Source organism: Podarcis gaigeae (assembly GCF_964106915.1).
Source record: "Podarcis gaigeae genome assembly, chromosome: 5".
Taxonomy (NCBI): Eukaryota; Metazoa; Chordata; class Lepidosauria; order Squamata; family Lacertidae; genus Podarcis; species Podarcis gaigeae.
The window spans coordinates 70,222,617-70,237,162 of record NC_139681.1 but is presented as its reverse complement, the minus strand read 5'-3'; the positions used below and the strand labels follow the sequence as shown (position 1 = coordinate 70,237,162).

The 14,546-nt window shown below is 41.4% G+C and overlaps 1 protein-coding gene across 2 annotated transcripts in view; it reads left to right on the top strand.

Moving 5' to 3' along the window:
- EPHA4 (EPH receptor A4) overlaps positions 1 to 6,381 on the top strand; it is a 154,068-nt gene extending 147,687 nt beyond the window's left edge. For both annotated transcript variants that reach the window (XM_083742079.1, XM_083742080.1), the window contains exon 18: positions 3,791 to 6,381. The gene's annotated coding sequence lies outside the window, so the exon portion shown is untranslated. The remainder of the gene's footprint in view (positions 1 to 3,790) is intronic.
- The last annotated feature ends 8,165 nt before the right edge of the window (positions 6,382 to 14,546 follow it).

The following is a 14,546-nucleotide window of genomic DNA, read 5'->3' as shown; positions in this document are numbered from 1 at the left end:
GGCACATAAAGAAAAAATGTTGACATGGAGGAAAACCACCAAAGGCCTAGGAAAAATCTGTATTAAGTTTGCTACACAAGAAGCTTGACAGGAACTACACCCCCACCCTAAATTAATATGCTTATTTTATAAGCCAGTCCCACTAGCTACCTGTTCGTTATGTGAAAATTCACTTATCAGAACGTAAACTTTATGCCCAGACATCACTATACACTTCATAGATTCAGATTTCTGAATAGCTGGAGTTTGGCCACTTTTTTACTTCCTTGCTTTGTTCTGCTTTGTTGAGGAAGTCATTTTCAGGCAGAAACCATGCAGGGCGGGAAGGCAGGTGCAATTTTTGGACGAATCAGTGAGCTGGAGAGATTGGACAAATAAGTTTTCCCCTTTGTCTTTCTTCTGCTGGTAGGCTGCAGCCTTTTCAGGAAGAAATTATGGAGGAGTGGGGGGAGAGATTGGACAAATCCCTGATTAGAAATGTTCCCATAGGAAATAATGGAAATTGTGGACTTGCTATGTGAACATTCACCTAATGAACGATTTCCAAGGAACACATCCAAGGGGCCTGCATGTATTTATCCTTCTTAACATCACTGAGAGTTGGAAAAGTGCTGTATGCTCCAGGCTCACTTGCCAAGCTGTTTATATCAATCAGACTTTTTTTAAAAAACATTAAAATTAAAATCCTGCTCTCTGCACTGTATGTTCCTTGTCTATTTAGAACAAATATTAGATCAGCACAAGGAGTGCTGATGAAAGGGAAAATGTTTAATTTACAGCTGTACCCCTTTTTACTTTGATCTGTCATTCAAAAGTGGTGCACAACCCAACTTCATCTGTGTTTATCTGGAAAACCCTCTTAGTTCAATGAGGCTGACTCCCAAAGAAGAGATTACAGCCTCAGATCTAGATCTTGGTTCATTTTGCAACCAGAAAAGTGTTCAGGAATGAAAGAGAATCAAACCTATTGATGATTTGATGTAGAGAATATGAGTGTCATAAGGTGAGGCCACCTGCTAGAAGTATTTCAGCGGAGCTTATTATTTTGAGGATGGCAACATCACCTATTAGGTTTTCAGCTTTGATTTTCCCATCTCTCTAGTTCTATCTACTCATGACAGCAGCTTCAGCACAAAAAGAGAATGACACTCAGGTTTGATTTGTTAGAAATCACTGCACTTATTTGGAAGCCAGGAGCACTGAGTGAATTGAACGAGTCAAACTTGCCATATTCCCAACGTCACTCTTGTCATTTTTTGTCACTTGCAACAACAACTTACCATTTTTAACCACAAGCTTCCCCTATGAACTTGATTCTGAAAGCAAATGGTTGCGAACATGGGATGCTAAATTTGGATCCTGTCAAAAACTGTGACAGCTTAGTAAAACCTCTTAGCAGAATTACCCATAAAAGCTTTTCATGTTGAAGACTATGGATGTGTGTGTTCCTGAAAGGTGACTTAAACAGTCATATTTTAACACATTTGCTGGTGAATGTTAGTCTTTGAGTTTTCCTGAAAATATTAAAGTCTTCCTCAGCCAAATAAGACTGGAAGTGCATCTTCCTAAAGATGGAATGGAAGTGCACTTCCTAAAACTTTTTCCAAAAAGCAGCTGGTGTGTAGGTATGTATGTTTGCATGAACATTCAGAATAGAGTTAGACTCCGGAAGAGTCTAACACCCCCCCATGCTGTTAACCCCACTTAAAATGGTTTCCTCCAAGTTTCTATGTTTTTTTTTAACCCTAAAAGGACAAATAGCAACTTCATTGAAAGGGAGGAGAATGTTTTTACTGGGGAAAACAGCATGGCATTAAAATTTCATCTCCACCCATTCCAAATTATTTGATTCTCCAGGTTTCCGCCCTCAAATTTAAAGAGATCTTATCAGACCTTGTTTAATTTTGTTTTGAAATGCAGAGAAATTTGGGGCCTGTCTTCCCAACCTGCAGTGATGTAAGCTATATACATGTAGTCACTTATACAGACATACTGGTTTTGAACATACTTGGCTGAACTAGGATACAGCCAAAGAATGATTATCATGGACAATGGACTAAACCATGATTTAGCACTATGTTTAAAAATCAGAATGGACCTGAGTAAAGCCTCAGTCACCCTCTCACATACAAACCCCTCTCCAAATCTTATGTGGCTGGGAGAAGGAATTTGCCAGTATGTATTTTCCCTTTCAAAGAATCCTGGCTTAGCGTTACACAGAAATCAGAAATTGTGGCTTAGCACAAATTCTAGACCAGGCTTCCTCAACCTCGGCCCTCCAGATGTTTTTGGCCTACAACTCCCATGATCCCTAGCTAGCAGGACCAGTGGTCAGGAATGATGGGAATTGTAGTCTCAAAACACCTGGATGGCCGAGGTTGAAGAAGCCTGGTCTAGACAAACAATTCACCTTTGGCTTTGTGAAGCTGGCTTATTATCAAATTCACCAGAGCTTGTTTTAAACCACTGTCTCTGATTCATATCAAATCCTAAGAGAGGATTCTTTGAAATTAAACTAAACAAAGCCCTTCTCCAAACCATGCAAGAGACAGAGAGTGCTCCAAGGCTCCAGTGAGGCATGTTATGGGTGTGTGGAACCTTTTTCACCCAATGGGTCAGATATTTATCTCTTCCAACCTGCTTTGGCAGGTGGGTAGAACCACCCACCTGTCAATCATCTGGTGTCAAAATGGTCCTGTCCATGTGTTGAAATTGACCTATGGAGATGAGGGGAGATATTGACCAAGCAGGAGTGAACTTTCTGCCCACCGGTTGATGAGGAGGGAGTTCAATTCTGCTGTGTTTGGCTACATAGCTGAGTTCCACATGGGGAACGCACTGGTTGCAGCTGATCATTGCAGAAAGCAGGATTGAACTCCCCACCCTCCAAGTCTTGACAGGAGTGCAGTCCTTCTTTCTGCAAGGTTCAGCTGTGCGAGCAAGCAAATAAAGTGTCAAATATTCAAAACAGGAGATAATGTCACTAATCTGTTGGCCCCTCTAGCACAGAAATATTGAGCAATTCTAGGAAAACAGCAGCAGGCTCACACATCCCTCCTCAGATTTCTAGGGTAAACTCTCCTGTCTCCCCTACGCTGATTTGTGAACCTCAAACATAAAAGGAACTTTATCAACATAAGATGCTGCCTTAAACAGTGTCCATCTAGCCTGGGATTATCTGGTACTGGCAATGGCTTTCCAGGTCCTCAAGCGAGATTCCTTTGTGTAATCAGGAGATTTCAGAGTATTGAATCAGGGACCTTATGATTGCAAAGCAATCATATACTGCCCTACAGTCATGGCTATAATAATTCAAGCAGCAAGATGATAGGCTGAAAAAGGCATTCCAATCCTCATCCTAGCATTGGCTGCTCAAAATAGCAGGTCTTCCCATGTGGTGACCCATTTGAACAAATGTGGGCCCTGTGATCATAATCTGAGGCCCTTCTTTTCCATGAGAGGTCTAGAGAGAAGCAACATGAAAACAGGCCTTTTCTGTGTTGGCTCCCCATTTGTGGAATGCTCTCCCCGGGGTGGCTTGCCTGGCGCCTTCACTGCAATTTTTTAGGCACCAGGTATAACCAGACCTTTACTGATTAACACTTTATGGCCTTCAAAATGTGTTTGTGGGAGGAGAGTTATTAGTTTGTTTTCGTTTTCATTTTATTATGTATTTTGTGTTCTTACTTTGTATGTTTATGTTGTGAACCGCCCTGTGATCTTCAGATGAAGGGTGGTATACAAATGTAAAATAATAATAATAGTTTGATGGTTGTCTTTTTTTAAATAGGGAAAATGGATCCTGCTTTCTTGGACTCAGCCCTTCCTGGTGCCCATGTTGGCCTTGGAGGATAACAGGCCAGAGACAAAAGCCTTCCAGTGTCCCAGTTTACTCAGCACTGAAGATGGACTACATAAGCAGCATTGCTCCCTGAAGAGTGTCTCTTTGGCTTTCTTCTTTTTTTCTATTTTTTCTTTTCCTTTTTTTGTTGTCAGCAACAAAACTGAAAGATGAAATGGCCCAGATGCGGCTCTTTCATTGCCACTTGAGGAATGTACTGTATCAAAGCCCTACAGACTTCTCTTTCCTCGCTCCATTTATTTAATTTTTGTGTAAGTGCGTGTTCTCTCTTCTTTTTTTCTCCTGCATGTCACTGCTGCATCAGTATGAGTGCAAGTAGCAGAGCTCTACATGTCATAACGATGGACGCCAGGGTTAGGTGCCATAGCACAGAGCCCAGTTCACAAAAGCTGAGACTGCGTGGGACAGTGAAGTGACCCTTTACAGGGGAAAAAAAAGTGTGCCATTGCGATAATATCGATATTTTTTAATAGAATGGAAAATAACTTATTATCTCTTCCGGGAATGTGTGAGTGTACGTATGGCCTTGGGTGTGTGGGTGTGTGCTTCTGTGTTGCCTGTTGCCCAGGGCCACCTGTGAACATGCAGATAGCATCTCAGAGAACTTGGCGGTTGTTGCTGAGCTGTTGAGTTTCCAGGCCAGTAGGTGAGCTATGCAACGGTGGCGAGAAAACACACACACTCCAGAATGTTACAGTCCTGTATCTATTCATGTATTATGTAGCTGCCACACTAACCTTAACAAATAGTTATTCAGCCTAGAGCAGGGGCGCCTTCACTCGAGTTGTGGAGTGATCCATTGTGAGTTCCATAACTGTGATAAAGAATTCGATCGATGACCATTAGTCTTGTCGAGGCCTGTTCATTATCGAAGCAGCAGTACCTTAAGGGAGAAAGTAGGTGGAGATGAAGTCTTCATCCATCAGCGGGTTGTTTTGAACTGAACTATTAAATAGCCTTTTTTTCCTCCCCCGCCTTGGAAAAAAAAAAGCTTTGAGAGACTTGATGAACACAAACAGAAATATGCAATCCTTATCCATTCACAGAAGTAAATTATTCAGTGTGCCACCTGCAAGGAGTTTGGGGCCCATGAATGATTGTTGAGCAATCTGTTTTATTTTCTCCCAAGTTAAAGAATACAAAAGGTTTTGAAGGTTTAAGCAAGGGATTTGCAAAAAAAAAAAAAAAACCCTTTCATGTTCCTCTCATAGATAAATTGCAATACAGTTTGCAATAAGTGGTAATGACCTACCAGTCCTATCTAGGAAAGTTTACAGAGTCTGGAGAGTTCACTGTTAATTTTCTGAAGACTGTTCTTGGAGGCGAGCTGAATGCAAGAGTCTGGGGAATGGACTGCCATTCCACATTTTGAGCTCAGCAGTTGATGTGCTCGACCTGCTTTCTGGTCACAGAAGACTCTTCCCTACTGAGATACAGTGCAGCACATCAAGCTGAAACAGGACAGTCAAACCTACATGCCTGGCGGGGGGAAATCAAGGAAAAGAATTTGTAAATATTGCATTTAAAATGCTTGGCATTGAATGAGGCCCTAAAACAGTTTCTCTGGAGTTTATTCTTCATCCTCGCCTCTCCCTCCCCCCTGTTTCTTCCTTTCCCATTTCTAAGGTTATTTTTTTGGTCTGATGAACACAAAATTGAAGATCAGTATTTCTCGGTTTGTGTAGTTGTGCTGATGGCAGGACACAGCACTGTCAAGGAGCCGGGGGGCATAAAGTGTTGTGAACTGCAAACCCAGCATTCTCGGATTGCAGTCAAGTGTACTAAACTGAGCTTGGATGGGTAGAAAGACACAACACACTAACAACCTAACAACAACCAGAAATTGATAAGAGAACTGGCCTCCATTTCTTCCTGGTTAAAGATGAGGCATCAACAGGACTCCAAAACAGCAAACCTCCATACATTAGAAAATTGTTCTGCTCACAACCCCACCAGTTGATGTTTGTCCAGGTTTCTTGCTGTATTAACTTTGTGATGGATCTATGTATTAAATATATATATATGTATAAAACAAAAAGAAGAAGAAGCTGGTTCTTGCCAGTGAACAGGACTTCAAAGCAGTATTTTTCTTTTACGTGACATTTTCATAACCAGAAAGAAAGCATCCTGAATACTAATTAGACAGATTTAAAAGAGAGAGAGAGAGTGCATTTATTTTTTGGTATCACTACAAGTATGTTGGAATATGCAAGGACTGTGGTTAAAAAATATTAGAATGTATGAGGCATATGATAATTTAGTCCATTCTGGGGAAGAAGAAAAAAATCTTAACAATGCATTGCTTGGTTCGCAGATTTGAATGAAATCTTGGTTAGAAATATAGATTTTCTATTTTGTTTTAATTTGTAATTTTTCCCTCGCCATCAATCTTAGGTACACATAACTTATGTCATTTATTTATGGTCTTTTATACCTAGTTTGTAAAATTGTAAAATAGCAAGCTAAATGCAAAAGTTTGCATTTGAAAATAATAAAGTAGTTGCTGTACAAATCTCAAATGTGATTCCTGTTATTAAATATAACTAGCCTTCCCTGCTACTTTCAGATCTATACTGCACAAAATCAAACTATACTATTTTACTGAATGAGTAGAAGAGTCAAAGCATTATCTTCGTGCGCACAATATGATTCGGACCATATCACTACAAAAACCTATAGAAAGATAGCATGTCAAGGAGAAGTCTAGGTCAGAATTCTCAGTCTTGGTATCTGGTTTTCTGTGTGTAGATATTTATTTTATATAGAGAAGGATTCAAGCATGTTGCTTCTTCCCATTTCAGCTTGAAGTAGTATAGTCCAGAATCAGGTTTACCACCTTGTCTCCATTGGGTGAATTAGCTCATGAACCACTGAAAATATTGGAAAAGGTAAAGTCCCACTGAGACTTAAGGCTCCTCTACACTCACCTTTTGCCCTGCATTTTCTAGGGACAAATCCATGCTTTAAGGCATTGTGTCCAAATGCTTCCCCTCCCGGTGTTTTCCCCATGAAAACCCATTATTGAATGTTAATTGGAGCCAACAACAATTTGGGTTTTCCACAGATGGCTGTTTACTGGATCAGACCAAATGCCCAACTAGTCCAGCATCCCATTCTCAAGCAGAATCTACATGCAGAATCTACATGCAACACCACTCTCCTCACATGTGATTCCCAACAACTAACATTCAGAGACATTCAGCCTTCAACACTGGAGGTAGAACATAGTCATCATGACTTAAAGTCATTGATGGCTATATCCTCCATGCATAAGGACATGGTTGAAGGTACCAGACTGCGAGAGAAGGAAGGATGTGTCTGCAGTCTCTCAAAACAGCGGTCACATTTTTCCCTTGGCCACTCTCCAACTTTCCCAGGCAGGATGAAAGAACAAGGGCATAAATATTAATCCTATCATACAGATCCTTATCATAAATGGAAGAACATCTAATCCAATACAATCAGTTTTTAGTTATGCAACTCAGTTCTCTGTTGAATGGCATTTCAATTTCAGGTCCGTAAAAGATTTTATCGAACGGAGTACTTGGAACTGAACAAAGTCGTTAAATAATAATAATAATAAATAACCTAAGGAACATGCTTAGAAGTGAACAGGTACTAATCTCATTTAAGATGTGTGCCTGGTTCTCTGCAATTTACATTCCTGAAAGGTTTTGTTCTTGCTGTTTAGATTTGACATAAATCAGAAGTGCACACCCAACTATGCATTGAGAGGAAAGACATACAAATGAAGGAACACATCTGGAATGGAACACCTGTCACCTAATTCAGCAACTTTCAAAAGTTCACCTCCCCAGGACCTCCACAAGCAAATTGATAAACAAGGAATAGCAACCATACCCTCTTTACAGTCACTAGCAGAACAGGAATCTTACCTGTTTACCTAAGTATGCATTGAAAAGCTGACAAATATGCAAAATTTCACCATTGGTCACCTGAATGTAATTACAATATTGCAGATTAAAGCATATTAAGAGGTACCTTAACTTTGTTATGAAACTCGAAAATCCACCACAGTCAAGGATCATAGATCAGTTAATTGATCCTCCCCTTGTGCAGCCAAGATTACAAGCAGATGGCAGTGCCTATTGCTACCCCAACACTGAGCTAGACAGATCAGCGGAATAAATGTCTCACTGGGTTCCTGCTTTACCTTAACAAGGAAGGACTCTCAGAAGATCAAAAGGATTATTAAAATGTTGGTAGTAGCTCCATCTTCCACAAGCACCACGAGTCAATCAAACTACTGAAATTATATTAAATGAACTTGCTGGCTGTCTCATAAAATGAAGGAGTGGAGCCACTGAAGCGTTTGCTTCACAAGCAACTGAGTGAGATTTTTAAGGACTGTAAGTCCTTAAAAAGAAGCATTCTGAGGGCATGGCAAGGCCAGAACGGGGCTGGGGGACCGATTCTCTCTGCCTAGCTGAGTCACGCAGACTGGCAAAAAGATTATTGCAAACTGACCTCAATTTCAAAGCCCTGTTTTCCCTCTGACAACCTTGGGCTGCTTCATCTGGCAGTAGCCTTGCTCCAGAATGGGGTTTGGATGTGGCATGACTTTACACCAATTTAACTTATACCAGCTTCATTTACGTCAGCTTCTTATGTCCTAAACCCCTCAGGAAAGAATGGTAGAGCAGGACCTGGTCTGGAGAATAAAGGCACTGTCAGGGTATATATTTTTGCTTTCTCGTCAAGAAATTTGTTTTGAGATCAGAAGGCAGGCCTTAAGGGGGTTGAGGTGAAGCGCTTTGTTAGCAGTGCTTGACCCTCCTCCTTCACATCTGGGCCTGCTCTTATGCCCATGAGAAGAAGTTCCTTCCATTGATGTATTTTGGTAGTGTAAACACTTTATTGATGTATTTTGGTAGCATAAACAGAGTAGTACGACTGTAACAGAAATCCAAACGCATGTGCCCCTGGTTATACTACCGCTTGCTGCATGCAGTTTTGAGGTCTGTGTAGCCTAGTGAAAGATGCGGGGAAGCATGCCTTATCTTGAGATCTCAGACCATTCCGCTCATGTCAGAGAAGCTAAATGAATTTTGACAATTACAAAAAATGCCTGGTATACTCTAAATCAACAATGTGATTGAGTTCCAGCTACACTTGGGGCCTCAGCCTCAGTTATTTTACCCTTTCCCATTTAAGGAAGTGCCCTTGGGCCATTTACTGATTCTCGATTGAATGGGTAATAGACCTCTGACATATCTTATTTCTAGCTGCAGTCCTGAACATAATTCTTTGTTTACAGCCGCCGCCAAGAGACTTCTATGAATATGTAAATGTTTCTCTTAAAAAAAGTGGAAACCTAAGGCATTTCAGTTCTAATCATCCTTAGTAAAGCAGAGATGGAAAAGTAGCTGCAACGAAGACAAGTCAATGATTTGCTTGAGTATGTGTATGGAGTAGGCAGAGCTCTAATATTACATAAATACACCAATATTCATTACACAATTATATCCCACGTAATCGGTTTATGGATTATTCGTCTATAACCAAAGCAGTGTGCTTTTTGCAGGAATTCGCTTCTTGTTCAAGAGCATGTTCCATAAAACATACTATAAAATCACTCGAGGTCCTTTGCAGGCAAAACTGCAAGGGGCTTTTATTACCATTCTGTGTATTAAGTCTAGAAGCAAGAAAATGGTTCTTTTCTCACTTAACCTGTGTATGATTTAGAACGAAATCAATTGGAATTGTGTGCCCTAACTGCACACAGGATTACAACCTTGAGTGTTTTTGATCCTTGAGTGTTTGGAGTGAGCAACCATCAGTACCTCCAGGTAGGACTTGGGTGTAACACACTCATCCAGGATTTCAGACAAGGTCCTATCCCAGCCATACCCAATGATGCCAGGAACTGAACCAGGAACCTTTCAAATGCAAAGCAGAGACTCTACTACTGAGCTACGGCACTTTACCACTTCACCACTGCCATTGGGATAACATCCTCCACAGCACCTGAGGGCAGGCTATGTAGCACACATATGGCCTACTCCATGCCCCTCAGCATTGGCCATCTGAGGCAGCTGCTTCACTCTACCTAATGGTGGGGCTGGCCCTATATAAAAGTGTATTATTTTAACAGAGAGACTTCCGGGTATAGGGCAGTATATAAATTCAATAAATAATAACAATGATAATAGAAATAATAATATTTGCATATACACTGGTATATATTTGAGTACGACTAAAAACTAACAAGCTAAAACATGTATCTTGCAATCAACCTATTTGCATATGAAAACCTTTAAATGGAAGCACATTCTGATTTCTTACTTAGCATTTATGAAAACTACTGTAATTATTTCTGCACAGACTTCTCAACACAGTATGGCAAATAACCATGTAGCCATTAAGTACATATTCATCTTATCAGAACAATAATGTCTGTTTTAAAGTCTGTCTTGTTTGTTTTATTTTTTTAACCTTGAAATCTAGTTATTAAAATGTTTATTTAGAGGCCACTCTGTAGAGAGGCAACATCAGTGCTGAGCATCTTCGGCTCATGGGCAATTATGGCCATTTTCCATGTCGTTGACCTGAAACAAGTCAGTGGGCAAGCCAGGACACACGGTCCTGATGTTCCAGATTGATTGGCACAAGGGAGGTTCTTTCTTTTCTTTTTTGCCTGGGGCAGAAGTCCGGCCTGCTTGTTGAGTGATACTCTGAGCTCCAAACACCAACTGAAGCAGTAATAATTTAGGGTTAGACAAAGTGGGTTGTATCCCACTTAAGCCTTATCCAGAGCAGACCCACTGAAATTGACAGACTTCAGTTAGTCATGTCCATTCATTTCAACTGGATGTATAGCCAATGCTAGTCTTACTCAGAGTAGGCTCGCCAACATTAATGGACATGGTCAGCTAAGGCCCACCAGCCTTAATGGGTCTATTCTTAGCAAGACTAGTATTGGGTATAACCCATTGGGCCTACTTTAAATATGATAAATGCTGGCTATCTGAATGGGAGTCAACTCAGGTAGAACTGACAGAGAATGAGGGCCAAAAGGGAGGCATCTTAATGCCTTTTTAGTTTTTGGTAGAAATTGGGGAAATTGAGGTCTTCAGCTGTTTTTTAACTACAGCTCCCATCATCCATAGCTAGAAAGACCAATGGTCAGGGATGATGGGAACTGTCGTCCAAAAACAGCTGGAGACCCGAGGTTAGGAAATACTGGTGTAGACAGTACTGAGGTAGGCAGATCAATGGTCTGATTCGGTAAAAGGCAGCTTCTTGTGTTTCTTATGCTCCCACATTGTTCCCAAAGGATTCTACCCTTTAATTTCTTAGCAGTTAATTTGAACTACTGTACTAAGTTCATTGCACAGAAGCACTGAATTTTGCTAAGCATGATGTGCATTTTGGTCTTGAGTTTGAAATTATGTTTTGTCTTGGTCTGTTTAAAAAAAAGGACAACTTTTTCTTTTCTTTTAAGTTAATATCTCCCACCATGAGAAGTCAAAGGGTACTAGGACTCTTCCTCTATACATTTTGTATATGGTTTTTACTGTGCACACATATCATAAAATGGTACGTCTATGGCTATATCAATATCAAAAAAGAAACGGGTGCGTTTTTTTTTGAAAAAGAACACAGGACTGTCTTTGTTCATATCAGGCTTGCTTTCAAGTTCTTTTTTATGGCTGCAGATGGATTCCCTTTGGACAACTGGTCTAGGGTTTCAGCATTTTATCCATGGAGACCAGAGTGTCACTTCTGTTAGAGTGCTCTTCAGTGGTTACTGCAGAGACTGGGCACCAATGTTTCATTCATCAGCTCCTGATCTCCATTATATGAGCAGCAGGAGGAGAGGAGGAGGGGCAGTACGATTGGGAAGAAATGAATTTCAGGCTGGGAGGAAACCAGGTGTACGCACAACCCAAGAGTGCTCCCAATTATCCAACTATCAAAACACACAGCAGACGGTTTGGCTATGCATCGGAAGGCAACGTGAAGGGTACAGGCAGAATACAAAGACTTCTGTTAATCATCCACTGTTGTTTTTTAAAAGTCCATGGCGGTAGCCTGCTTCCCCCTGCCCTCACGGCACAATTTCATCAACAAGAACATGGCAAGGAGGGATAACTTTTTTTTTGCTGGTGATACTTAGAAATATTTTGCACTGAGTCAAGTGACTAGATGGTAATGATCAAATTTCTTAATATCAAGCAACAACTCCATATTGCTTAACAAATATTTATTTTAATGCCACATCTCCTTATGAGGTTTAAGAACGTTGTGACAATCTTCATCCAACTCCAGATTGAGAAAAACTACATTTATGTCCTACAAATGGGTTAGTGTGCATGCAGCCTGAGACTAAGAATGAGGAAAATGACAGGCAGCAACATCTCCAGCATTCAGGAGTAGATCTACTATGAAACATTTAATGAAACTTAAGCTTCAGGGCCCTTTATCCCAGAAGTGACCTTAGTCCACATTGCTTTTAAAATATATATTTTAAAAGTGCACCATGCATGTATATAATATTTCCCTAATTCCCTCACCATAGAATCATAGAATAGTTTGAAGGAACCACAAGTAACATCTAGTCCACCCTCCTGCAATGCAGGAATATTTCGCCCCACGTGGGTCTCGAACTTATGACTCTGAGATTAAGAGTCCCATGCTCTACCAACTGAGCTCTAACTCGAAAACTATAAGGCATAGGAAATTTTTGTTCACAGCAGTGACTTGGTAGGTAAAGGTAAAGGTCCCCCTGCCCGTACGGGCCAGTCTTGACAGACTCTGGGGTTGTGCGCCCATCTCACTCAAGAGGCCAGGGGCCAGCGCTGTCCGGAGACACTTCCGGGTCACGTGGCCAGTGTGACATCGCTGCTCTGGTGAGCCAGAGCCGCACACGGAAACGCCGTTTACCTTCCCGCTGGTAAGCGGTCCCTATTTATCTACTTGCACCCGGAGGTGCTTTCGAACTGCTAGGTTGGCAGGCGCTGGGACCGAGCAGCGGGAGCGCACCCCGCCGCAGGGATTCGAACCGCCGACCTTTCGATCGGCAAGCCCTAGGCGCTGAGGCTTTAACCCACAGCGCCACCCGTGAGATAATCCAATACAACCATTTTAATCAAAATCGTAAGATGTAGCAGCTGTTTTAAAAATAAATAATTGGTGATTTGCCATGGAACAAACCCACTGAAGAAGATAACAGTGGTTACCCAGACCTCGTTGTGAAGGGGGCCCCATATCATTTCAAGCTTCAGGGTCCTCAAAATGTAGATGCTCTATTGCCAATACTTGTTGCAGTTTGATAGGCAGGCAAGTGAGGTTGATGGAGCAGTGTCCCCTTCACCCCAACTGCCCAGCCTCAGTAAGCAAAGCATTATGTGTTCATCTGTGGCTGAGAGTCCTTCAACTTCCATCAGTTGATCTTTGAAATAGACTGCACTGTTTTATAGTCCTCATAGGGCTTTCATCTGAAGCAGCTGATTTCAGAAGGTGACCAATGTTGTTGTTTAGTCGTTTAGTCGTGTCCGACTCTTCGTGACCCCATGGACCAGAGCACACCAGGCACTCCTGTCTTCCATTGCCTCCCGCAGTTTGGCCAAACTCATGCTGGTAGCTTCGAGAACACTGTCCAACCATCTCGTCCTTTGTCGTCCCCTTCGCCTTGTGCCCTCCATCTTTCCAAACATCAGGGTCTTTTCCAGGGAGTCTTCTCTTCTCATGAGGTGGCCAAAGTATTGGAGTCTCAGCTTCACAATCTGTCCTTCCAGTGAGCACTAAGGGATGATTTCCTTAAGAATGGATAGGTTTGATCTTCTTGCAGTCCATGGGACTCTCAAGAGTCTCCTCCAGCACCATAATTCAAAAGCATCAATTCTTCGGCGATCGGCTTTCTTTATGGTTCAGCTCTCACTTCCATACATCACTACTGGGAAAACCATGGCTTTAACTATATGGACTTTTGTTGGCAAGGTGATGTCTTTGCTTTTTAAGAGGCTGTCTAGTTATACCGTATCATATCTTAGGTGCTTTTATAAATAATCAGTTAGGATGACTGAACCTGTGGACCTAGAACCAAGTGCCACCTCCACAGATGGGAGCAGGCCAACCAACCTCAAAGGAATGCACATTTGCAGTCCTGACATTCCCGCAGGGTGAGTGTGTCCCATGAGTGAGTGCATCACACCTTGTCTTTAAAGGCTTGGTGTGGTGATGGTGGTGAACCTATTGAGACTGGATAAGAGGTCTCTTACTTTCCTTTGCAAACAACACCGATAACTTAGTTGAAAGAAACACTGAATCAGCCAAACGTGAGCAATTCCAACTATCAAAACTCAAATCAAGTTCCTTCTAAAGGTATTTAAAGTGATGCTGGGATTAAATCTAAGGCTTTCTGATTTATGGAGTCCTCTTAATGATGGGCTAGGACTTTGGCTGCAGTAAATCAGGGTTGATTCAGACACCTTGGAGAAATTGTTACATCGATTTCTAACAAGATCTAGTATTATTGTAATAATTTGTCCAAGTTTCCTCCTTTCACAAGTGATCCTGCCCTGTGCTGTTTCCTTCTGTTTCCCTGTCTCTACCCTGCTGATTATGACCCATGCATTAAAAACTGCAACTGTCTGAAGCTTTAAACCAGTTCCATATTGAAAAACAATAACGTCAAATACTCATACTTGTAGCTGCTCAA